At 43.5% G+C, this 24,409-nt stretch overlaps 1 long non-coding RNA gene across 1 annotated transcript; it reads left to right on the forward strand.

The window, feature by feature from the left end:
- The first annotated feature begins 595 nt into the window (after nucleotides 1-595).
- LOC114002197 lies at nucleotides 596-22,569 on the forward strand. Its single transcript, XR_003545794.2, has 6 exons — nucleotides 596-815; nucleotides 7,361-7,515; nucleotides 8,058-8,175; nucleotides 15,667-15,830; nucleotides 19,251-19,444; nucleotides 22,510-22,569. It is a non-coding gene; the product is annotated as an uncharacterized LOC114002197 (long non-coding RNA).
- The last annotated feature ends 1,840 nt before the right edge of the window (nucleotides 22,570-24,409 follow it).

The following is a 24,409-nucleotide window of genomic DNA, read 5'->3' on the forward strand; positions in this document are numbered from 1 at the left end:
AATAATAGAGATAAGCCAATTCATATCTCCCCACCCAAAATATTTATATAATGAATTTGTTAATTGTATTTTATCTTCTTCTGAAGGGTGGGTTGGTAGCCTTTGCTTTGCAGCAGACCAAGGGGAGCTCTCGTGCAACCTGATGCCAAGAATATGTGTTATTTCATATTCTGTTATTTGCTTTGGGTTTAAGGTGGTGAGAGGAAATTCCCCAGCAATCAGCCCTAAGTAGTTTTGCAGCGAGCAAGTCTTTCAGTGCTTGAACATTGTTTAGCAGAGAAGGGAGGGAAATAAAAACCCCTTTATCTGCCTTTTATAATTCAGACATTTGCCACATATCTAGAGAGAAGCATTAAAAAAAAAAAAGAAAAAGCAAGCCCAAACATTCGAGTGTACCCAAATTAATTCCGGTGTCATTTTATCTGCCTAATTGGGCCTAAAAATAGCCTGTGGGAAGGAGAACCAGCAGCCTTGAATGTCTGAAGCAATTTGTATCAATTATTTCCCAATGTACCAGTTTCAAGTGAAAGCCCTTGCCTGAGTGCCTCCATTAGCCAGGTGTCAGAGCTCTCTGTTTTCATTCCAGGCTTTTCTCTGGGAACAGGGTGTGTGTGCGCACCAAAAAGCACCAAGGAGGAACTGGAGCCTTGGCGGGTCCAGGAGGGTGCCCAGAGCAGCTCTGCAAGCAAAGTTAGTGCCTTCACTCCTCTGTCATCACCAGTCCCTGAGAGCAATCACCACCCACCAACAGTTCCTTGAGATAAGCCCGAGCCAGCTGGGAGAAGAAAGCCTTTGATATTCCCCTGCCTTGCTGAGTAAGTATTCCATAACAATAATACTTTGAACTTTTACAGCACCTTTTCATACCAGGGTCTGAGTGCTCCACAAACATTCATTCCCCAAGCCTCATACCACCCATTAGAGGAAACCATTTTTTTTTTTAATTGTCCCACTTTTTTTAGGCCAGATCTTCCAAAGAGCTCAGCGTCCATTGTGCCTGCACTAGAGAAATTATTTTCTTTGTGCAAAAGAGCTGCAGTGTCTGGGTTCCACTTTAGATGCCTGTGGCAAATGTCAGTAATGTTTCCCCAACTCCTGCCCCAAAATGTTTGTGTCTTGGACTTCTGCAGGTCTGCAAAAATAAAGCTCAAAACCTTGTAAACTGCTTGTCTTCTGCTTATAACCCACAGGAACCCTCATGAGCCCCTGATGAGAATTTTTTTGACAAAGCAAAATTTCATCACCACCCCCCCAGTTTCACTCAGACTTTTCTGTTTTCTGTAGCCATAATTTTTTTAGCTGATGAACAGCATTACAAGAAATGTAGATGTATTTGTTTTGTTCTTCAGAACTATTTTCTGTGGTGCTATTCTGCTTGGAAACAGAGCAAGAACGTACTTGTCTCAGACACAGACATACAATAGATAAATAAAAAGGGAGATGCTACTTCCCAGATAGGCATTGCATTGTGCTTTGCTACAGCAGGCAACAGGATTAAACTTTGATTTTCATCTCCTGTCTGCTTTCTCAGTGAGAAAATACAGTCAAGGCCAATGCTGGAGTTGATCTATCTCTATGGAAAGTTGATTTTAAAGTAGTGCCAAATGTCAGTGAAAAATCACTGTTAAGGTTTCCACAGTAACAATAACAGAGTCTTGTAGGGAGGGTGAGTTAAGAGTGCACTCTGCAGCCCAGAGAATAATAGAGGTGCCTTCCAGTTACTGGTCTGTTTGGGGAGCACACAGATTTTAATTTCTGTACAGCATTCACAGTATTTAGCTCTGCCCCCTGCCCCTTCTCTGGCCAGAGCATCCAAAGGATAAAGCCTTTAAGCTTTACATGGAACACAGCATTCAAGTCCTACTCCAAGGTAGAAAAATCCTCTGATGCCTTCAGCTCTCATTTCTCCCGATGCTACTGAAAATAATAAATCCCCTTGGCCTGTTTAATTTTTGGGCACTGTAGCTATGTTAGTTGGAAATACAGTTATCACTTTGTTCCTCTTCCCAAAGTCTTTGGTCATTCAAATCCCATGAATTTGAAGCAGATAATTCAGACACTTTTTGCAGTGACCCTGATCTCTTAAAATTGAAAAGTAAACTTCAAACATACAGTTGCTTATCCAAGCCCAGCTTCTAATCTTTTGAGATTTGCCCATCACAAATTATAAGTGCAATGTGGATAAAAGGGGGAAATGCAGAGTGATAGAGCCAAGCTAAAAGCTATCAAATATATCATCTCTTTGAGTAAGGCTGGAATAACATGGAAATGGGATATAACCTCCTGATTAGTTGAACTTCCTTTAACATGTACTCCTGGGAAAAGAGAGAGACACTGAAGACTAAATTAAAATAAAAAAATAAAAATAAAAATAAATTAAAAAAAATAAATAAATAAAAAAAAAAAAACAGGAGAGAGACAGAAGAAACAGAATTGTTTGAACAGTCTTTGAACTGCTGGAAAGATGTGCCCTCCAAATCACTTTCTTAACTTTCCCTGTAATTCAACAGCTGCGTTTCTCACAGCTCACATCTCAGAATGGACCAGCAGAGGTGACTGGGCATGAAAGAATAACACTGATGGAAGGTGTGTGTGGAAGGTGCTAATCTTTTGCCATGTGTATAGGTATGTAATCACTTAGCAGATAATCTCAGATTCTGAAAAGACAGCCATTCGTTTTAAAACAAACACCAAGTTCGCTGTTGCCAGGAAGCTCTGATCAGTTCATAATTTAGCTTTATCTCTCAGAAAATCCTCATCGTTATGGTGAAAGGATGTTGAATTTGTGTAAATCAGAATAGCCCCAAGTTTCTTGCAACTCAGATTGCAGCTGTCTCAGTGCAATCAGTGTCCTCTGACTGAGTTTCTCTGTCACTGCCACCAAAAGGTGACTCTCTTCCCTCTGGGCAGTCAGTGCATCAATAAGGCAACCGAAGGTGAAATGATAGAAATCAATCTGCCTCTCATTAGTGGGATGAATAGAAGCATTCCAGGGAGGGGAATCAATGAAGGGGTGAGGAGATGTGTTAAAAGAGGGATTGAAGAAGGAAGTTAATACTTTTTCAGAGAGTTGAGAATAAACTTTGGAGGACTTTAGAATAATGGTGTCTCACACGAGCAGTGTGATGTACATTCCGAGTATAAACACTGTTGGATAAAACAAGTGCAGGCTCCTAAGTGAGGCAGGTGTTTTTATGTTTTTGGAGATTTCAGAGGGTTTTAAGAATGTTTTTTAAACATTTTTCATATGTCGAGGATGGGTGTCTATAGGTGTGCTGGAACTGAGCCACTGAACTCGCACGGACGTTCTGTAGACACAAGATATATTTGCGTGTTTATGTTTGCCTGAGCTCACACACACAGGCCCACACAAATAGCATGAAAGCCACTCATACATATTTATTTCCCTTTTTACTACTAAGTAGAATATTCATTGCTGTATTTGTAGCCCAAATTACTTGCAAGGAGGAAAAAGTGATTTGTCTCTAAGCGGAAATAGAGATGAGGAAATTTTTCACTTGGGATGCAGTGAGAAGTATATTACTGAAGTGGTTCTGGAACAGCAAGTGTGGACACAAGAAGGGGTCTGGCTGTGCTTCTGGGAAGCCACTTTTCCCAGGCCAAGCACCTTGCATTTCTCACAACACAAATATGGCATTTGCTGCTTTTGGGCCACGGGCCAGCTCATTGCAATGCAGTGCTCCAGAGAGGGAGGCAAGGCAATTTGCCACAACACCTTTTCCATCTTGCTGCCTTAGCTCACTGCTGCACTTACAGATGGCCAACATTTGTGTCGTAGACATTTATCTTGTAAAATAGACTTTTGTATAAGAAGTATTTAGTGCAGCAAAATATTTCCCTTAAATTTAAATTTTCATCTTTTAGAAAACATTTTGAAATTTCAGATGTTGTTTTTTCTCCTTTTTGTCACCTTCCTTCTGTCTCACAGCCTGTTTTCTGAACACAGTAGATATTTGCCAAGGTTGAAGGATTCACTGTGTGTGAGGAGGTCATTTTCTCTTTTTTGTTCCCACTTATTTTATTATTTTTCTGATTATTTAAAGCTTTACCTATACCGTTAGTGCAGTGCATTCAAAGTTTGACTAGCACAGGTTCTCAGCATCCTATCACACCTCTCCATGAACTAAGTACAAGACAAAAGATTATATTAGAATCACCTTTTTTTTCCTTCTTTACCCGAAGTTTGTAAAATTAACCAGATAGACATAAAAATAGGTAAACATTTCTCAAAATTTGGACATTTAGGTTTTTCATGCAGTCAGTGGCAGACAGAAACTAATTTTGGGAAAGAAACAGAAGCGAAAAATTTTACAAATATTTTGGGTGAAAGAATACACTTTGTCCCAGTTTGAACCCTGAAATATAAATGACTTCAAAATAAGATGAATCTTTAGATGATTCCACTAATTGTGCCTTGTACACAATAGTTGAGAGTAAGGTCTTGATGGGCTTTGGATGAAAAGCAGCACTTCGAGTTCACACGAAAACAAGAAACCTTGTCTCTTCACACCTGGGTTACATCCTGAGTGAGACTGAAACAAGCAGCTTTGAAACTCCTGGTGAACTGGAATTTCTGAGAATATTTTCTTATGAATACACCAGAGCATGTTGCTTCTAAAATAAAGCCTGTTTCCTCAGAGCTCCAGATCCCTGGGCCTGCAGCAGTCCTCAAGGAATCGAGATGCACATGCTTTGCTGCTGAGTGTATTTGAGATGTCCCAGTTTATTTTTTGGCAGAACTCATTGCCAGGCTCAGTGGCAGCATCTAGAAATCAAGATGAGATCTTTCAGCACAGTGAACACGTATTTTACAGCTTAACTTTGCTTTCTCAAAAAAAGAATGAAGTGTGAGGACTTTGCTCCTCTCTGCTTAGAGTATCCAAGATATTTGTTTAAAGATTATATTAGAGATTTTGACTGATTTCAAGGCTTGCTCTGATTCCTACGTATCTCATGCTTTCTGCTTGTGGGTTCAGTGTTTTTTTAGTGACACAAACTATTTCAGGTCCTGCAGAAGTACTATGTGAAAAGAGATGGATTCTTCATGTCCTTGCAAAAGGTTTTTAATATGAAGGGAAAAAGCTTGTTACAAGAAAGAGAATATGTGGGGGATGACAAGTAATTATTCCCACAGAGAAGTGTATCAGCTGTTTCACTAGAAAAGTTCATATTTTTATGTGTGTCTTGCTAAGATGCCCGTGGACAAAGCTTTTTGAGAGCAGTTCTAGAAAGCTGCTCTTGGATTCTTTAGCATCCAGACAATGATTATACACCATGTGTACAAGGTGGTTAATGACCTCCTCTGCCAGATTTTAATAATTTGCGGCTCTTATGAGCAGCTGGTGGGTTTTTTGGCCGTCCATGTGAAGGTGGGAGAGGCTGCCAGTGGCCATGGTCACCCACAGCCACCCAGGGCTGTGTGTGTGCCAAGCACAGGGTGGTCACTCTGGTCACCCTGCCGGGAGCAGCGGCAGCCGCAGAGCAGCGCGGGAGGAAACGCAGAACAATCAGCAGGGAAATCCAACCCACAATAACAAGCTGGCCTCCACGAAAAAGAAAGGTCACTGCTTGAAAGCCACTATTTGAGAGCAGGGGGGAGTTGAAAAAGAGTGAGCTGAGTAGACTCAATGCCTCTGTGGTTCCAAGGAATTCCTTTTTTGTAAGGAAAACAATGCAGCGGAACAATGCGGATACTTGCAGCGCTTTCGAGGCAGTAGATTAATTTATTTTTTTTTTTCTTATAGAAAGTAAATTGAAACTGCTTCCATAAACAATAGGCACTGGCTACAGAAGAAAGTGGGAGCTTTTTGCAGAGATTTAAAAATAACCAAAAGTAAGGAGCGCATTGGCAAAACGTTCTGTTTTCCCAGCACAACATGGAAAACTCCACACAGCCTCAGCATTTGAGGAAGAGAAAGGCTACGAAAGCAGATTGGGAGACATAATGTGGTAAACTTCAAATCTGCCAGATTTTGTTTTCGAAGCCAGTGTTTGATGATAGGTTACCTCATGATGGGAATTGCGTCGCAGGCTTTGCCAGCTCTTTCCCCAAACATTCAAAATCTTTCAAAACATTGTTCTCCACCAGACCAGTTTATTCCAACAAATTATACTACCGTGTGCTGTGTCCCAACTCAGTCTGGTGCTTAAAGCTGCCCGTAACTGAATATTCATTAATTCCAGGCAAACATCATGGCTTGTTGTGCTCATGCCCTGGCACGGGGTGCAAGAACACCACACCAATAAAGCACACTCAAACCCCCCAATGCATTAACCCCAGCAGCTTTAACTTTTTCTTTTTTTTTCAATTGGTAAAGATAAAGCAGTTTTGGTGGTGTTACCTGATTCCTGACCTCTCTGATTACACCAGTGCCAGCATTACAGTGCAGCAGTCCTGCTGCTAGAGAGGATCCTTGTACTGGGAAAGCTTATTTGATTTTTCTGGATGAAAATAAGCTGGCCAGTATGCCCCAGTACACTGGCTTTGGTAAAGAAGATTTGGTCCCTTAAAGCAGCATTTATTTGTGTGTAGGCAAGTCTCCAATGAGTTAATAGTCATAAAAATGTCAATATTACAGCCAAAAGGCCTTTATTGTCAGATAGAAGCTCTCTATAGCTTTCATTAGGCCTAAGTAGCTGTATGCTTGTTTATTCCCTTCTCCCGTCAGAAATATAACATTGCTGAGAAGCAGTTGAAATTTATAGGTGTTTCAGTATCAGTGTCCACCTTTCCTGTCCCTTGCAGCTGTGCCTCAGTCTGCATGTTCTAGTTTTCCTTTGACTTTTGTAATTGAACATCTCTGAAGTTCAGAATGATTATAAATTACTTTGGGGATAAAAGTTTTGTCCTGTGAAGTTTTCTGGCAAATTGCTAGTTTTCAGCAGGGAAAAGCTCGTGATAACTGAGCTCTGAACCTATTCCATCAGGCTTTAAGCAGAGTAAAGACAACTGTAACCTGTTTCTTTTATGATAAACCTCAGAGAACAGGGTAAGTAAAGGGATTCAGAGCCACGTCCCTCTGAGGGGTTGTTACACTGCACAATCAGCATGAATCCTGGCCTTTACTGGTCTCCTGGGTAGAACAACCCTTAAATTCAAGATCAGACCCTTTGTTCTCCTCAGGCCAGCCCTGAGGGCTTCTCCCAGGGTCTCTCCCTTGGGACTGTGGGATGGGCACACACCTAGAGCCTTCCTTCTTGAGAAACAGTAGAGAAGCTGGACTGTACAGCTGCTAGCAGAAAATTTGGGTAGGACTGCTGTGGCAAAATTTGTGATGCAAGCACAGGCTTCAGTGGTGATGCTGACACTGCCAAAAGGGCTCATTCACACCTCTTGCAGGCTGCTGTGGCATCAAAGGTTGCTCGTGCTGATGAGTATGTGCAAGCCAGGAAAGTGGAATCAACCCTGGACCAGATGAAAACCTTCCCACAGCATGGATGGAGACTAGGCCAACCCTGGCACATGGAAATGGACCTGTGCAGCTTAAAAGTCAGGTAAACTGTCCAGAGTGTGTGCTCAACACAATGAGGTGGCCTTCAGGTCTTCAGGGCTAATTATTCTTGCACCTTCAAAGCTACAACCTCAGCCCCCCCTGCCATGTCTTGCACATTAGAAAACCTGCCAGGTAATCCAGTCGGTGTGAGGAGGGGCTGCAAGGAGGGAACCATCAGGAAAACATGAAGATTTCAATAGTTTCTGAATCCTGAGGAATAGGAAGGGGTACCTGAGCTAAGCAATAGAAAGCATGGTCATGAGAGGTCATGAGAGGCTGGGATGTTATGATTTAAGGTAGCTTTGGTGAGTAATTGTAAAAGTGGGATAAAGAGACAAATAACTCTTTATGTAAGACATGACCTGGGGCATCATGCCAGGCTATCACTTCCAGATTTGGAAGGATTCAGTGTTTTGTATGGCATGATGGAAACTTTTGAAAAATAAGGTTTCCCCTGCAGTGCAGGTGAGTGACACCTGGAAGTTTGTACACTGCCATCTCTGTACACCTCTGTACACCCCTCCTTCCCTCTCTGCTCTGTAGGCACAACACAGCAGCAGCAGGGAGAGGAGGATTTGTCCCAGTGAATACACAAGCTGTATGAGGATATCTCAGCAGGCAGCCCCCAAGCTCCAGCAGGACCCAAGGATCCAGGATCCAGGTACTCTCAAAAACTTGGATTGTAATGACTGAGACCTGAGGACCCAGCATTGTTGGAGAACAACAGTGATTTCCAGCCATCTCTTTTGTCTCACTTCCAGTGCTCAATCAGTCTAATTACTGCTGGGCCTTTGCCCATCCTGTTGTGAAATGCTTCAGGGGTTAAAGAAAAACAGCAACAACAACAAAAAAAGATCAAACTGTGGTCTAAACCTCAGGAGGAAGAAGGCATCTGTCAGGACAAGCTTTTACCAGAAATGGTATAAAGAATCCTTGTTTACTGAATCTTTCAAGTCTGTAGCTAGTTCAAAGACACCTCACAGTCCTCCTCATTAGAGGAGCAAAGGAACAGAAAAGCCCTCAGTCTAACTCATTAAAAGCAGTAGCTTTGTGTGCTGTGGTGTGGCAGGCTTTTGTAGGTTGGATTTTTTTCTTTTGCATCTGCTAATGGTAAAGTTCTTTCCAAAGTGATAATCCACCCCTGTATCAAAATGTGAGCAAAGGGGAACCTTCCATATTGGACTTGGATTTATTCACATATTTTGTAAACAGCTTAAAGATAACACACTCAGCAAGTGAGTGTGCCAGGAGTTACCATGAGTGATAAAAGATCTTAAGGCAGTTAGAAGGCAGTTTTCTCTTCAACATACTCATTTTTCTTGAAGAATTATGTTAGAACAGAAAAGAGTTACAATAGCATTGCAGCTCCCTGCACAGAAAATACCCAGGGAAGTGAAACAATGGCAGAATGATGGCATTCACCTGCACCACAACTGAGAGCATCAGTTGAGGGAAGAGGGCTGAACATTGCAGCAGATCCTCCATTTATCAAAAATGGTAATAATGACAACCAATAGCCTCCTTTTCCAGAACACTGAGGTGGAGTTGAGGATAATAACCTGGAGGGGCTTGAATTTCCTTGCAGCCAGGTCTCCTCCTGAGCCACAGCTGGCAGGACACCTCCTGCACCGGGGTGGTCACTGCTCACTGATCTCAGTGAAAACTAAATCGGGTACAGGCAAACTGCAAAATTCCTACTTTAGATCCCACTGAAGCCCAGCTTTGGTTCTCAGGCATTTCTCCCCCCTCATCTGTACCTTGTATTGTTTCTGCAGGGGATTCATTTGGAATTAATTCTTTCCACTTTTTTTCATTTCCAAAGAGTATCAGTTGACGTTCACAGGCTCTTCAGTGCTCCCCAAGCTTCATATTACACCTGAATGCTCATTTTCACTGCCTGAAGGTCTTTTGCAACCTAAATGATTCTGTGGATCTGGCCTGTACTTCAGCTTAAGGGAAAAGCTACACATTGATTGAGTTTTGGAGGAAAAGACTGGATCCTTCAGCTGTAAATTTATCTTGTGTTACGTCTTCGAGGTTCATTCATGTTATACTTTGCAAATGACAAAACAACATTGCTATTTATTAAAAACAATAGTGCTCTCATAATTTTGATGGAAAAACAATGGTACAGGGGTGATGATTATTAAATATAACTCCCACATCTTCCCCAGGGCCTGGGCAGAGCGAGGTGGAGCTTGGCTGTGGAGTCTCCCTGATCCTTCCATGGATATCAGCATCTGCAGCACCTGGGATCCACAGCAAAACTCTTTCCTCCAGAGGCCAAGAGCTGAGTCTATAATTTCAAGCAGGGTAATCACTTTTCCAAGGCAGTAACAAGCACTTCCCAAGAGCAGCTGTTTAAGATGGCTCAGAAGCAATGACAAGAACGTGAAGAAAAGTTTAGTCCATGAATCTGGCTTCTGCACATGGCAGGGAAGAGACACCTTTTGATAAAACATCACTGGACACTTTGTATTTTTAATTCTTCACGTCTGTCTGTGCTCCCACTCTAATCACCCCTTGCACTATTATTTTGTAAAAAGATATGTAGGAGATAAATTATGCCTGCTCAGGGAGAAGAGATAGATTTTTTTGGTTGTTTACAATGCAGCAGGTATGTTTTAAGCCCTGTAAACACACCAGAAGCTCCAGAGTTTGTACTGAAGTTTTCTGCAGGCACTGATTTCTTCTGCACTTCATATTAACAGTGCCCTGGGGTACCAAGTAGGCACAGTACTGGGAGTGGAAGAAGCAGATCTGGAAGATGCTTTGGGTAAAGCTCAGAGAGGTTTTTTGCAGCCTTCAAATGCTGCCCTCGCGCCACAAACTGGTCTGCTGTTGCCATCTGCTGGAAACATCCATTATGGATATTTCCAAACACGGTGAGCAGGAGTGTATCTGTTCTTATTACAGAAATACTTGAGGCTGTTTGTGCTTTCTAAGACAGGCTTTGTTCCCCTATAGGTCCTATGTGATCTGCCAAAGAACTCTGTATGCACCAGACTTATGTACAGCGTGCAGTGAACACAAGGTTCATGGGCAGAACCTGATTTCTTACATACTCACACCATGCTCTGCACAGTGAAACACCTTCAATCAAGACCAGTGTAAGAGCAAAGCCATTCTTCCATCAAATGTCTCCAACTATAGAGAAATATTAACCTTCCAAAGGAAGTTATCCTTCCTCTCTGTTGCAACTCTTCTGTTTCATGGCATCATAGAATGGTTTGGGTTAGAAGGGACCCTAAAAACCACCTAGCTACAACCTCCCTGCCCTGGCCAGGGACACCTTCCCCTCACCCAGGCTGCTGTGCAATGCCCCCAGGCCTGTTACTTGAGTGGAGCAATCCCTATTGTCTGTGCATGTTCACATGGAGACCCCACAAAATTTTACACAAGGTAAAGTCCTAAAGATCCTGTCCATCCTGACACATTAAATCTAGAATTTATTTCTACATTGCTTACAGTTATTTCTTTCTCAAATTATCATGCCTAGAGAAAAATATTTCTTCAGCCTGCTCCTATGAGATTTTCAGAAGCATTGGATATAATTTCCTTTTCCCTCAGATATCTTTTCCTCGCAGCAGGATTCCTCAAAAATCCTTTCCTTTTCTTAAAGGTTCTGTGGCTAATCATCCTGTACAGTGTAAGAGCACATAATATCGTGGGACAGGCGAAATCTCTCCTTGCTTGCAAGCAGCCTAAAGACAGACAGGTTGCTGGTTGCCACAGGCATTCTTAACACCATGTCATCAGGCCCCAATCTAATCTATGAGGTGTAATTGCCATGGCATTAAATCCGTTGCTGGTGGCTGATCACCTCCAGCTTGCAGGATTACATGACTCTGAGCTGGTGCTAACAAAGGCAGGAAGGGTTTAGAAAATGCCTCTGCTGCCGACAGGGCTTTAAAGTCTCCTACTCACACTGGAAGTCAATGGGGTGTGAATATCCCGCCCCCCAAAGCTGAGAACAACGGGACCCATGACTGCACTGCCTCTAAGATATACTTACACTGCCTATAAACTGTCCTGTAATGTGCCTTTGAATTCCAGAACAAGGGATGTTTAAGGCATAAACCCTGGCCAGACGTGCTGGGGACTGTTTTAGGTAGCACGGGGGATTGTCACTGCCATTTTACCAGGGGCAGAAGGTGGAAAGGCAAGTTAGCCCAGATCCAAGACAGTGCTGGCTATGTTCACTGACTTCTGGTTGGCTCAGCGTGGGGACAGAGACAACTTGCACCTTTACAAGCCTATTTATTATTTAAAGAACCTCTATGAACCTTTGCTAGCAGAATTAAGCATCTTCAATTACACTGAATTAATTTTCAAACGAATGTACACATCCACTGTGGCTTGTAGGACTTCTAGTATGAGGGAGCAAAGGCTCTGTAACCTCTCTGTGCCATCCATACTCTTACTTGATGTGAAAGTTGTACTGTTGTTATTACCAAGGCATGTCCCCAATGTGTCTCTTATTATCTTGCCATTTGTGATGCCTGAGGTTGGCTTATCCTAGTTAGAGTTCTGATGTAGAGGAACTGAATTGCCAACTCATATGGAAGTTTGTACTCACTGTGGGGTGACTTATCCTATCAAATTTCTGTCACAGATTACTGTGGCTCTGCTCCACAAAGACTGACGTGGCCCCCTTGTTGGCAGTTCTTCTTTCTGCAATAGCGTAAAAATGTTGTTCATATTATTTAAAAATACTATTTTTAAAGCTTTAAAAAGTAGCTAAAGTCATGTCTGAATGCTAGAAAGACAAGGGAAAACACATATGATACTGCTCCTTCTTTGTATAATTATTTTTCATTCAAGAATGTCCTGATGGGGATGAGCTTTTACGTATTTAGGGTCCCTTAGAGGTTTTCTTCTCCATGTGCTTTTGAGCCCCTCCTTTAGCCTATGTAAGCTATTTGTGTCCACCCCATCCTCCAGCAATGCCTTCCATAGGCTACCAAGCCATTTCAGGAATAACTGTCCTTTTTTTTTTGCTTTGAACTCTGATCTCCTGACTTGCTACCCTGTGTTCTTACATGAACAGTGATGGTGAACCTCTTGGCTTTCCTCCTTCTTCCTTTATTCAGTTGGTTGCTTTTAGGACTTTAAAACCACGTATTTTGTCTTCTCGTTGATGGTAAAACCAACCCCTTGCAATATCCATGGAAAGATGAGCATCATGGTGTTGATCAGAGCAAATAATTCTTTCAACTGCATTTTATCATTTGTCCCTGGAATTTGCCAGTCCCCTTCTTCAGCTTCCCCGTGAGCTCACCCACGTCCTGTGGAGCCACCAGAGACCTCACCAAGGTAGTGAGCACATGCTTTACCTAAACTGTGAAAACAGACAGTTGACCAAGTCCACAATTTTTGTCTGCACACTTATCCAACATGCTTTTGATGGCTCCGTTTCCCTGCACTGAAACTTTGTAGCATTGGAAAACTCTTCAAGTGTTTGCATCTCTGCAAAGTAAATATTAAGGAAGATAGTGTAGCTCTCTCACAGTCGACACCTCATCCTTTACAGCATCAGAGGCACAAATCTGTTTGTGTGCCCAGCTCTGCCGAGTTCACAGAATCATGGAATGGTTTGGGTTGGAAGGGACCTTAGAGAACATCTTGTTCCAGCTCTCCTGCCATGGGCAGGGACACCTTCCACTAGACCAGGTTGCTTGGAGCTCCCTTCCAGCCTGGCCTTGAGCACTTCCAGGGATGGGGCAGCCACAACTTCTCTGGGCAACCTGGTTCTCCAGGAACCAGTGGAAGAAGAAACCCCTCCCCAGCTGGAGCAGAGGCCACCGCAGCCTGTGCAACCTGTCACACAGCGTGTGAGGCAGGAAGGCCCTTTCCATTAAGTGAAAGATCTTCTGCAGGAAAACCAGAACAATGGAAAACCAAAGTAGATTTCAGCTCTCCCAGCAGATTTGGGAATAAACTGAAGGAGGAGCAGTGCTGGCTCAGTGCCACAGCTCTGCAGGCAGTGGGGACGGAGAAGCTGCGATAACGTGTCTCCTCGGCTGAGTCTTTAAAAATAAGACACTCGCTTTCTTGTTGTTTTTTTCAAGCATTACATAAAAGTTCCCCTTAGAAGGCCAAAGGCAGCTGTTTTCTTAGGCCGAGGAAGTCAGGAAGAGGCAAAGCAGGCAAAAACATCAGATAAGTCTGGATAAAAAACTTGGCTAACCTATTTTTCCCCCCTCCTGAACAGCCAAGTTCGAAGCACTCTGCAGAGCTCTGCCTGGGAGGAAAAGCAGAGCCAACCACTGAAAAGTGATATCTGAGCACTGGTGAGGACCACAGCTCTCCCTGCCTCCGTGTGGGAACTCCTGAGGTTCCATTCCATGTGGTGGGAGTACTTCTTCTCTCATACAGGCAACCCAGAGACCTTCTAAGTAACAAGCAGATAACTTTAGGTAACAAGACATCTCCAGTTAAGAAGCAATAGGAAATGGCCTCAAGCTGTGCCAAGGGAGGTTTAGATTGAGTATTAGGAAAAATTTCTTCACTGAAAGGGTGGTCAGGCATTGGAACAGGCTGCCCGGGGAAGTGTTGAGTCACCTTTAAATATCCCTGGAGATATTTAAAAGATGTGTAGATGTGGCACTTGGGGACATGGTTTAGCAGTGGGCTTGGCAGTGCTGGGTTCATGGTTGGACTCGATGGTCTTAGAGGGCTTTTCCAACCTGAACAAACCTATGATTCTAAAAAGCCTTGACCTCTGCCAGCTCTAACACAGCACGTGGATGTTAACAAAATGAAGCTTGTGATAGACCTGCAGAGAGGGTCTTGTCCCCAGACAGCATGGCAGGAACTTTATCCCTGCCTGGGACTCTGGACATCCGCCCTTGTGTTTCCCCCTGGGGAGCCGGGGAGAGAACAAGGTCCATCTGAAAGCTCCAGGGCTTGCCGGCTTTGGGGCTTTGCAGTTGTAGCGCCTTGTCACAAGGTGGCAGGGACGTGACACTGCCTGGCACGCTGCCGTCCTCACTGCTCCTCAGATCCTCACTGCTTTCCTTCTTACCCAGAAGCATATGCATTTATCAGCAATCTTCCGTCTTTTCTTTAAAACTGTCCTTGGGAGAGTTCAAAGGGAGGGTAATTAGTTATTTCAAAGCTTAAATATTTTACCTGTTTGCACTAAAGAAAAAAAGAAAAGAGACTGCTTTGCTTCCTTCTGCCTGGAAGTCATGGTGATGTGGGGAAGTGAGGAAGGGGTGGCCTGGGTCAGCTTCTGCTGAGCCTCAGCTCTGGCTGCTGCTGCTTTCAGGTTCAACCCAGAAGATGTGATTATTAAAAAGCAGGCAGCCCTTCTGTCCTGAGTCACAGGGATCATTTCTTCCTAAATAACTGAAGATGGGAAATTATTCTTGTAACTTCAAAAGAAAAATATATATACACCTCTCTCTCTCTCTATGTATCTATATCTATATATATATCACTTAATGCAAAAGAAAATCTCAGCAATATTATGTTTGCTCTGGCTTCACAGAGTGAATGCTTAACTTTGGCCTTCTGGAAGCAAATGTCTGTAAATTTATAGGACCAATTCCCTTCTTTTTAGGTGCTTCCAACAGTAATCTTTTACCCTTTCACACACCAGGAGTTTTGTGATTTTACTGTTCTGCTCTCTCAAGGGTGTTGCAGGCTGTGTGGCAAGGAGTGAAAACTTTGTCATTGCTCATCAAACATTTTCATGCAGAATTCTACCTGCAGTGATAAAATTAGATTTGTGTTAATAAGCTGCTAATAAGCACCAGGTAATTATTTAGTTTATCTCTAGAGCCCCAGCTGATCGTTGTCTCCTTGTGCTTGTTTGCCTGGCAGTCTGTAGGGACAGAGGATTTTCAGGTTTTTTAATCTGCTGTACATGCAGGGAGAGATTACTCAGCTGTCACTCTGCAGAAAACATCCCTATCATGCAGCAGGAGGTATCCATAACAAATTGCTGACATCCAAATTCAGCCCTGCACAAATGGATGTGTAAGATGCCTGCTGTTCCCCACGTTGAAACCAGACCATGGAGGATCAGAGGCATTGACACAGCAGAAGGAAATGAGCAGAAAATGACCCAAGTAGAGCAGGTACCATTAGAAAATAATTATTTCTGAGCTGCTGTTCTCTGTTCACAAATATTTCCCCTTTTCAGCACAATGCAGTGGCCCGAGAAAGGATTTTTGTGGGTCAGTTGGATGTGTTCCCTGCTTCATACTGAGGCTCTGAGATGGACCCGAGGTTTACACTTCAATTTCTGGGAACAGAAAGTAATCAGAAGTTTTTCCAGCTATCTAAAGCACAGACCCACGGAACCAAGTAAGTCTGAGCTCCTACATGCTTATTATGAACCTTGAGCTAAGTGATGAGTGTGTATATTCCCTTGCAAGCTTGCTATTTATTTAAATACACATAAGGAAACCAGTCTGAAGTTCAAGGCAGGCTCTTAGTTGGGAGGGAGGGAGGAAAATCCTTTCTTAACATGTGGCAATTCATCTGTGGAACTTGTCACTGCAGGGCAGTGTCAAGACTGAAAATATAATAAGATGTAGACTGAAATGGAGAAGCTGACAGGTGCCAAGAGCGTCTAATGCACAAGTGCACAAATAGATGCTTTTTGGTTTGGTTTAAACTCAAAGTTTATGGAATTTGGGAATGAGATGGCCTTTCTATCTTCTGAAATAAAAGCTAGGTGAACCTCAAGATGAATTGGTTTCAGATCAGCAGGTCAGGGTGTTTTGTTTTGAGAAAGTAGGGACTCTTCCTTCGATTGTTTTGTGCTGTTTTCTAACAAAGGAATTTGACAGGGGCTTGTGGAGTGTTTCAACTGAAGTAAATAAATGTTTTCCAGTGAATGCACTATTAGACTAAAAAGTTCCATTTGTCTTCAGTACAGCTTGATCATACTGAATGGGAAAATATAAAATAGCAAGGGCTGTTGGATTGCCCCAAGCTTCCACAGTTGGGAGTTAGGTTAAACTGGTACACAAGAAAGTTCTTTCTACCTTAGGGAAATGCCTTTCATCATCCTTTACCTTCAGGAACAACGAATTGGATGTAAAATATCCATTCCCAACTGCCACTTCTCATGTTCCCAAGGCTGCAGTGTAACACTCCTTGTGGGCACCTCCTGGGTGTCTCTGTTTTGTCTCTTCTTTTGGCAGCTTTTGGTCACAGCTCTCAAAAGTCCCCAGATTCAAGGTTAAACACCTTCAAGTCAGGTGTTTAACATCAAACTGAACTTCCATGAGAAAATCCATCCCAGCGCTGAATCTCCTGCCAGGGAACAGCCTCCAGGTCTCGTACAGGGCTCTCGAAGGTGGTTTAAGCTCCTACAAATGTACATTTGGGCAGAACAGCCCACCACACCTCCTGGAACAACATCAAAGAAATTGCCAGGGACAAGCAAAGATCTGCTAGAATCTTCATCTTTCGTGATGTTTTGCTTTTTGGTTTTGACCGTGACAAACTCCTCCAGTTGACTGCAGATTTCTCACCAGCCTGGACACGCTGGGGTAATCCTGGAGGAAAATCTGTCCTTTTACCAAATTCCTACTCTTTGCGGCCAGGCTTGAATGCCGAGACCTGAACTTTATGTCAGAGCCTGTGTGATCTGTTAGTCAGGACAATTGATATTTGAAACACTGTGCTAAGCTATCACCAACCACATTTTTCTCTGGTTCCTGGGAATGCTGCTTCTCTGGCTGTTCACAGCCATAGCAACTGGAAAACAGACTCTGTAGGAGAAAGAGCATCAAAGAATCCCCTCTGACAGTAAAAGGGAGAGGAAAAAACATATGATACAGAAAAGCAAGGAGCTATTCAGGGTCAGGCTCACATCCAGTTTTGAGGGAGAGATTTTCCACTAGAGGACAGAGATAGTCCAGAGTGAGAATAACAACAAAGTCCATAACACGATTTGCCTTGGTGCTTTCTGCCATAAGCCTTTTTTTTTTTTTCTTTCCCCACACTTGCCTCCCACCCACAATTTCACACATCAGATTTTTGCAGGTACCAGAGCAGCTGAGAATCCTGCTGGGAAGTTCAGCGCCCTGGACAGACAGACGACTGTGCTGGGTGTGTTTATTTCCACAGAACAGCTTGTCAGTTTAACAAAGACAAAGAGAAAAACATGTCACATCCAACCACCGTGTGTCTGTAGCACACTGAGGGGGATCTCATTGCTCTTTTCCATTGGCACTATAGGTTTAGCCCATAGCTCTATTTTCACACTCCTAAAGCTATGTTAAAATCATCAAGGGGTCAGCCACGAGCCTGCACTACTAAGTTCACCTTTAAACACAGGCTGTCTTGTCTCCTCCATCCCATAAGGATGGCAAAAGCATCTCTAACAGCAGCCCAACGTTTGTGTGTGCAGAATGCAGGGATGGGCACCAACAAAATAAAGGTTCAGAAAATAAAAATGCGCTTTTTGTCGGACATCCTGTTGCCAAGTCCCAGCCTACAGCTGTTTGCAGCGGAGAAGTGAAACTCTGATGATACAGTTTGTGATAGAAAAACTGTCAGACCTTCCATTTTAGCCACTTTTGTTCACCCTATACCAAAGACAGTAATGTGTCTGCTCCATTTAGAGAAGGCATTGCCTGAGCCATTTTCTTTCAGGTATTAAAAGAGGAAAAGTGGGAGTGTGCAGGGCCTGGCTCAGCAGACCCCAGGCTTTAGGCAACTGTAACTCAGCACCTCAGCAGATCACAGCAGTGCCATGTTAAATCCAGATGGGGCTGGAGTTTGGGCTTCAGAGGCTGGGGATGGGCATGGAGAGAGGGATGGATGGAGGGATGTTGGGCAGCATGATGAGGGCAGGTCTGTTGCCATCACAGAGATGTCAGCATGAGCCTGGTTTAGTCACAGCTGCTGCACCATTGCCAATATTCTCTGTCCCTCAGAGGGTGGGTATATCCAGGCTGAATTACTCTCTGTTGAAATCCTCACATCCCTTATAATTCCTCTGAACTGACACTTGGCTTTTTTTCTACCAGTGTTCCTCTGTGCTTTTGTATTTGCCCTGAGGCATCTTACCTGGATGCTCTTCAGAAGAGATGCACACTCCATACAGCCAAACAAGGCTGTGGAGAACACAGGAATTTTATAATCACAGGCAGTGCCACACTCAGCCCTCTGCCAGTGTGGCAGAAGGTGGCACAGCCATGTCAGACCCACCAGGCAGTGTTTAACACCAAACCCTTGGCCTTTCAACAACCTCAGTGCCCCGTGGGGTGGTTCAGTGGTGGAGTCACAATCAGCTCAGGCTTTGGGTGAGGAGCGTGGTGGGAATGGGACCACTGATCTGAGCCTTAGGACCAGCAGTAGCTGCCTGTTTTTTTAGGCTCCCATCATCTGGGGATGATTCCAGCCATGGACAACATTGCAGGACAGGCATGGAAGGAGTTTTACTTGGGCATTGCTGCGTTGATTGTGTTATTGAAGCCAAGCACCTTTTCTCCTTTCCTGCTTGGATTTTCACAGCTGTTACAGGAAAAATATTGGGGTTTTTTCACAGGTGGGGAAACTGGGGCATGGAGATTTCTCTGCCAAATGGCCTGAGGATCTTACACTACCACCCCAGCCCCACAGGCTGAAGCAGCCCTGCTGCAGCAAGGCGAGCTCAGGGGTGTGTGGGGCCAAGAGCACAAACACGTGCTCAGCATCTCTGCTCTGTGAGCGGTGTTTCGTCTGGGCTGTTCTGCTGTTGCTGAATTAGTCTTCTCTTTCTTTCAGTTTTAATTAGAAAGCCTAGTGGGAAAAGCTCTGCAGGAGCTCCAGTCACAGTTGGCCGGGCCCCTGGCTGGGTGAGCTGGAACCTGGCTGAGGGCAGGACCTGCTTGCAAGGAGAGGCTGCCAAGATTGTGCTGAGAAGTCTGTTTTGTAGGCTCTGCTCTTACCCAGGCTGTGCTTCGGCCAGGAAATGAAAGGTAAAATCTGGGGGGTTTTGCTGCTTTGGGTGTTCTGTGTTATTTCTAGCCTTTATATGAGAAAATCTAATATCACATTTCTTAAAAAAATCGAAATCTAATGTGATACTTTGCTCATGCACGGGGGGCAGTTGGGAAAGGCTGCTCCTCAGCTTTTATCTGTGGGTTTTTCTGGTAGTGCTGCAGGCCAGGTGCTGGCTGTGCTCAGCACTGTGGGATAGCCTGGCTGTGGTTCTGTACCAGCTGGAGCGTGTGGAATCCGTGTTGACCGACGCCTGCACGGCTTCATCCTTGTTTCTGGCTGTGAGCTGTGTCATGTGCCTTCTCCCAAACACCTCACTGCTGTCACAGCTCAGTGTTTGCCATATGTCACAGCCCCGTGCCTGAAGGTATGTGTTCCTTAGGATGCCTGGCCTTGACTGGGATGTGTTCGGAGACTTGCCTGTCTGTCCTCATGAGAGGCTTGGGCACCTCTCTCCAAGACAGATGGATTTTGGGTGCTTTTATTCTGACATCCCACAGTCAGTGACAACTCTGATGCAAATATTTATTGACTGTCCTTACACAGTAAACAAACTCTCACCCAAGGAACCCTGAATTACACCGAACCTGTTGTGTCATTTCACCTCAAGTATTCCTACTGCTAACAAGAGGCCTGACCAAACCCAGTAAAAGAGTATTTGCCCCAGCAAAGGCTGCCAAGTGCTGCAGAGGTACCAGGGCAGCAGTAAGGCAGCTCTGCACATGCACATATTTCTCCTCCCCTGCAGCCAGAATGTTTTATAAACCACTTCCTTCAAAAGAAATATATATTTGACATAAGGAAAATTACTTCAACCTCAGGTTAGCAAAATATTTATTTCATAAGTTGAAATATATGCAAAGCCCAGTGAAGTTACTTTCTTTTGACCTTAATTTTGAAGTCACTGTTTCAATGCAGTGCTTTACAGAAGGACCTTAGGCTTGCTCACCTTATTTTAACACAAGGAAAGGTGGAGAGGTCAAGAAACTTACCCAAAAACCCTCTCAGTGTCCACACCAAGGTTATCTGAATCCCTGTGGGTTCAGCAGGATCTGACACTGCTTCCCCTTCGTTCAGGTACCTTTTGTAGGAGGGAATTCTGTCTTGTAGCTAAAGGATACAGAGCTGTACCTTGTCTTTCAAGACAGTATTTGTGTTCCACATCAGGCTGCAAGAAGTTTTTCCAGCAACATTTGAGACTATAGTTTGGATCCCAGTGTGGTTTGAGGTCTGCTATACATTAGAAGTGCAGGTCTGTGGCTGCACAGCAGGTTTCATGGGAAAACATTTCTAAGTATTTTTGTTCCCCTTCTGAAAACTTCCTTAGGAAGAAGCTACTGCTAATTTTAGTAGGTGAATGGTGTTGCATGGCACAGGGCCAAAAGGATTTTAGTTTTCTGAATGATAACAGCTTTCATTTTGCAAATTGTACAAATGGTAGTACTGAGCAGCAGAAAAGCAATACAAGTGGTTCTTCAGGAAATGCTGATATGTGAACCTGTTTGCAATAACAGCTCCATGCAGTCACTGCTTTTTTAATGCTCCTTAAAAAAAAAAAAAAAATCAATCATGTCATTCCCAAGCAGATCTAAGCAAAGGAGAATCATCTCCAGGTGAAGGCTGAAGTTCACCATCCTTCTGAGTACATCAGGGCTGGTGTATCCCTTCATCTCTGTAATTATGTATGCTTTTGATATGGAAGGTGAGCCGAGCAGTTTGACCGAGTGCAGCTTGGAGATTTGGGATTTGTTTGAACTGCTCACCCCGAGTTCAGCTCTGGACTGCACAGCTTTGTGGCTCTGGAACAGACTCAGGGCCAGCAGTTAAGAGGCAAGCTCTGTGTGTATCCCCCTGTGGTCAGCAGCTTCTCTGCCTGTAATCTATGCAGATACATCAAAAGCAAAATATTTTTAACAACATCTCTCTGGAGAATAAATGAGGGAAGAAACAGTGGAGCCGTTCTTCCAGTCAGTGTGGATCTCTGTGTGGTTGCTGGATGTGAGGAGATGTGCAGCTTCCTTTGCACTGTGTGGAGCTTTCAGGAGTTTCGTCCTTTTCCTTTTTACTTTGGCAGAGGGAAAGGGGGCATGTTGCTGTTTTGCTGTGGGAGGTACAGCTCCCTCCAGGAGACTTAATGCCCAGGATTTTATTTTTCAGGAGCTTATTAAAAGTGACTGTGATTTACAGACGTCGTTTCAATCCTGTGATGGGCAAATTCACGCTGGGCACACTTTGCCCTGTGACTTCCAATCTTCCAGCTGTCCCCCATCCAAGCTGCTTCACAGCTGGAACAAAACCTGGCCAGGCTTGTCTGGTAGCACAGGGAAATGTGTTTTTAAAGGAACCAACTGGAAGGAAGGAGGTCAGAAGAAGCAGTCCTGCGTGGCTCAGATGCTCTCTAATGCATCAAGATATTTGCACACTGTCACCAACACCGGTGGCAAAGTGAGCAAACAGTATGGAAATCCAGGACCAAGGTATTAATGCTCGTGTCAGAGGTCATTGCACAAATGACTTAATCTGTCACTGAAATAAGGGATAGGAAATGTTGTCCATATCAAGGAAAACGTACACTTTGATGGGTTTGAGAGGGTGTTTTTCCTTCAGAAAGCAGCATGTGGTAAGTGAGTTACTGACATGCCAGTAATTCAAAGGAGGAGAGTTTTCAATCCCTGCTGTGCAGCCAAATGACAACATAATACAGTTAGGAAAGGAAAAAGGGAGCCTCAGTCATGGGCCTTCTATGCCTCATATTCTGCAACAACAAGCAACACCAAAAAACCACTCACACATCAGGCAACCTTGAGTTTCTCCTGCAGTTCTCAAAGTGGAATGAAAGTGAGCGAGTGAAAGATTTTAGGTGCAAATTGACTTGTTGGGTTTTGCCAGCCAAGCTTTTGAAAATGGATTTATTCCAGGAGGGAGTAAAAATAACTTTATATTTATTGGTTTTCAATATAATGGAAAATACCAACTTGTAAACCACTGAAAGATTTGGCTTTCAATCTCTTTACTCTTTAATTATTTTTTTCTTTTTCCCCAGGTGTCTCAACCAGAAAAGCTTAAGTTCAGAGAATTACCAAATGGGGGAGAACCCCCCAAGTGGTTAAATATTGTTTTTTGACAAATTTTTGACAAATTCAAAAAGCCTTTAAAAGGAATATTTTCTTTTTTAAACTTTTCAACCCAGTTTATTTGATTTAAAAAAAAAAAAAAAAAAAAGAGGTGTGAATTCTTGATGTGAAATTCAGGCTCAGAAGTGGCACAAGGATAAACTGCACCTAGAGGCACTGGGCCCCGCTGTCACCCAGGCAGGATGGGGGAGACACATCACACCTTGCTCCAACCTCTGTGAAGGTGAACTTCAGTCCATCGCTCGTGTTATTGGTGATAAAAGAAATGTGCTGCTGGAGGAGGTGTAAAAGGAATTCACAGACTTTCCTTAGGCACTGTGGAATAGCTCAGTAACCTTGGTGTGAACGTACAATCCGTCATTCGGTTTTCAAAATGCAACATGCAAAAAGACCCAGAGGATACGATATGAACCTCACTGAGGTGGACATTGGGTTATGTTCTGCCTTATACCTGCAAGAACACAAAAATTAATAATATTAGGTGCAACTCTGCCTTCCTGTGCTGTTTCTCCTTCTGCCAGGCAGAAACAGCACCAAGAAGTGGCAGCAGATTTCAGGAAAAAAAAATACACTTTCTGGTTTTCTTCAACAATTAAAATTAAAGCAAATTTTGCCAAAATGTATCATCTTAAAGAACAGTATCTCAGCTTTTTGCGAGTGAGTTACCCTCCTTTATATTTATTTATATTTTTATTTATTTCAAAAAGAAGCCAAACCAGCAACTCTGAAAAGGCATCAGCATTTACCAAAAGGCAGCCAGCTCTACATCTATATGATTGCTACTGACATTTGGGTTAGGGTCTTGAGTTTTTCCCAGAGAACATGTTGTCTCCTGGGATTTCTTGCCTAACCAGGGAGAGTAATGGAAACAGTATGAGGATAAGCTGTTCAGATAAGTGTTTGCCAGCCATCTAGTTTTATGGTTACTCGGAGCAATCTGCTACATATTCTTTGCGAATTATATTTTCCCCTATAAAGAGAGTTTGGTTAAGGCAAATAACTTTTTATTCCACTGTCAGCCCTATTCATCCGTGCCTGGAACAAGATGTCAGCTGTCTTTGAACATGAGAGGGTCTAATTTCTTATCAGCTTTAGTAAGATGATCTTTTTCTTATGTAGATTTATCAGAGCTGAGTGATGACTAACAAAAGTCATAACCCAAATGGCGACAGCCACAAAGGCCCCCAAGCCACAACTATTTGTAGACAATAATCCCAAATTAGTAACGTCTGGAACCACGAAGGCCCGTGTTCAGATACACTAATCTCATAACCATGTGTGTGAACACCAGCCAGCAGCAAATCCCCTCCCAGGGTGAGCACCCAACTGCACGTGGGAATCACAGGGTCAAACATCCCTGATTGCTGCAGACACAGACCCGGAGCGTGGCCTTGGACATCTGCTGCTCCCTCTGACTGCCAGGCCCCACGTGGCGACCTGAGAGAAGACCAGAAAAATGAAACCCCATGTTCCACTCACTCTGAAATGGTGTCCCAAGTGATTCTCGGGCTCACACTGCGCTACCTGGTGTTCCTTGCTATATTACTGCTGAAGAATACCTGGAATTTGTCTTTTCTTGTCTCAGCTCAGAACTGGAGTTTTAGGTCAATGGAGACCCTTGAGCTTTTGTGTGGATTTCTGCATATTTCTTTGCTTGAGGAAATAACAAAACCAAAGCATTATTTCATTGTGAGGTTTTCAAAATTAAGCTTTCCACTGCCACTGAAATGAAACTTTTATTTTAAAATTTACCTCTGCTGTCATTTAGCTCCCCTCCATCCAACCCAAAATGTTCAGCTTGAATTCCAC

The sequence above is a fragment of the Pipra filicauda genome, unplaced genomic scaffold, assembly GCF_003945595.2.
Source record: "Pipra filicauda isolate LSUMZ 115617 unplaced genomic scaffold, ASM394559v2 scaffold77_size3566232_pilon, whole genome shotgun sequence".
Taxonomy (NCBI): domain Eukaryota; kingdom Metazoa; phylum Chordata; class Aves; order Passeriformes; family Pipridae; genus Pipra; species Pipra filicauda.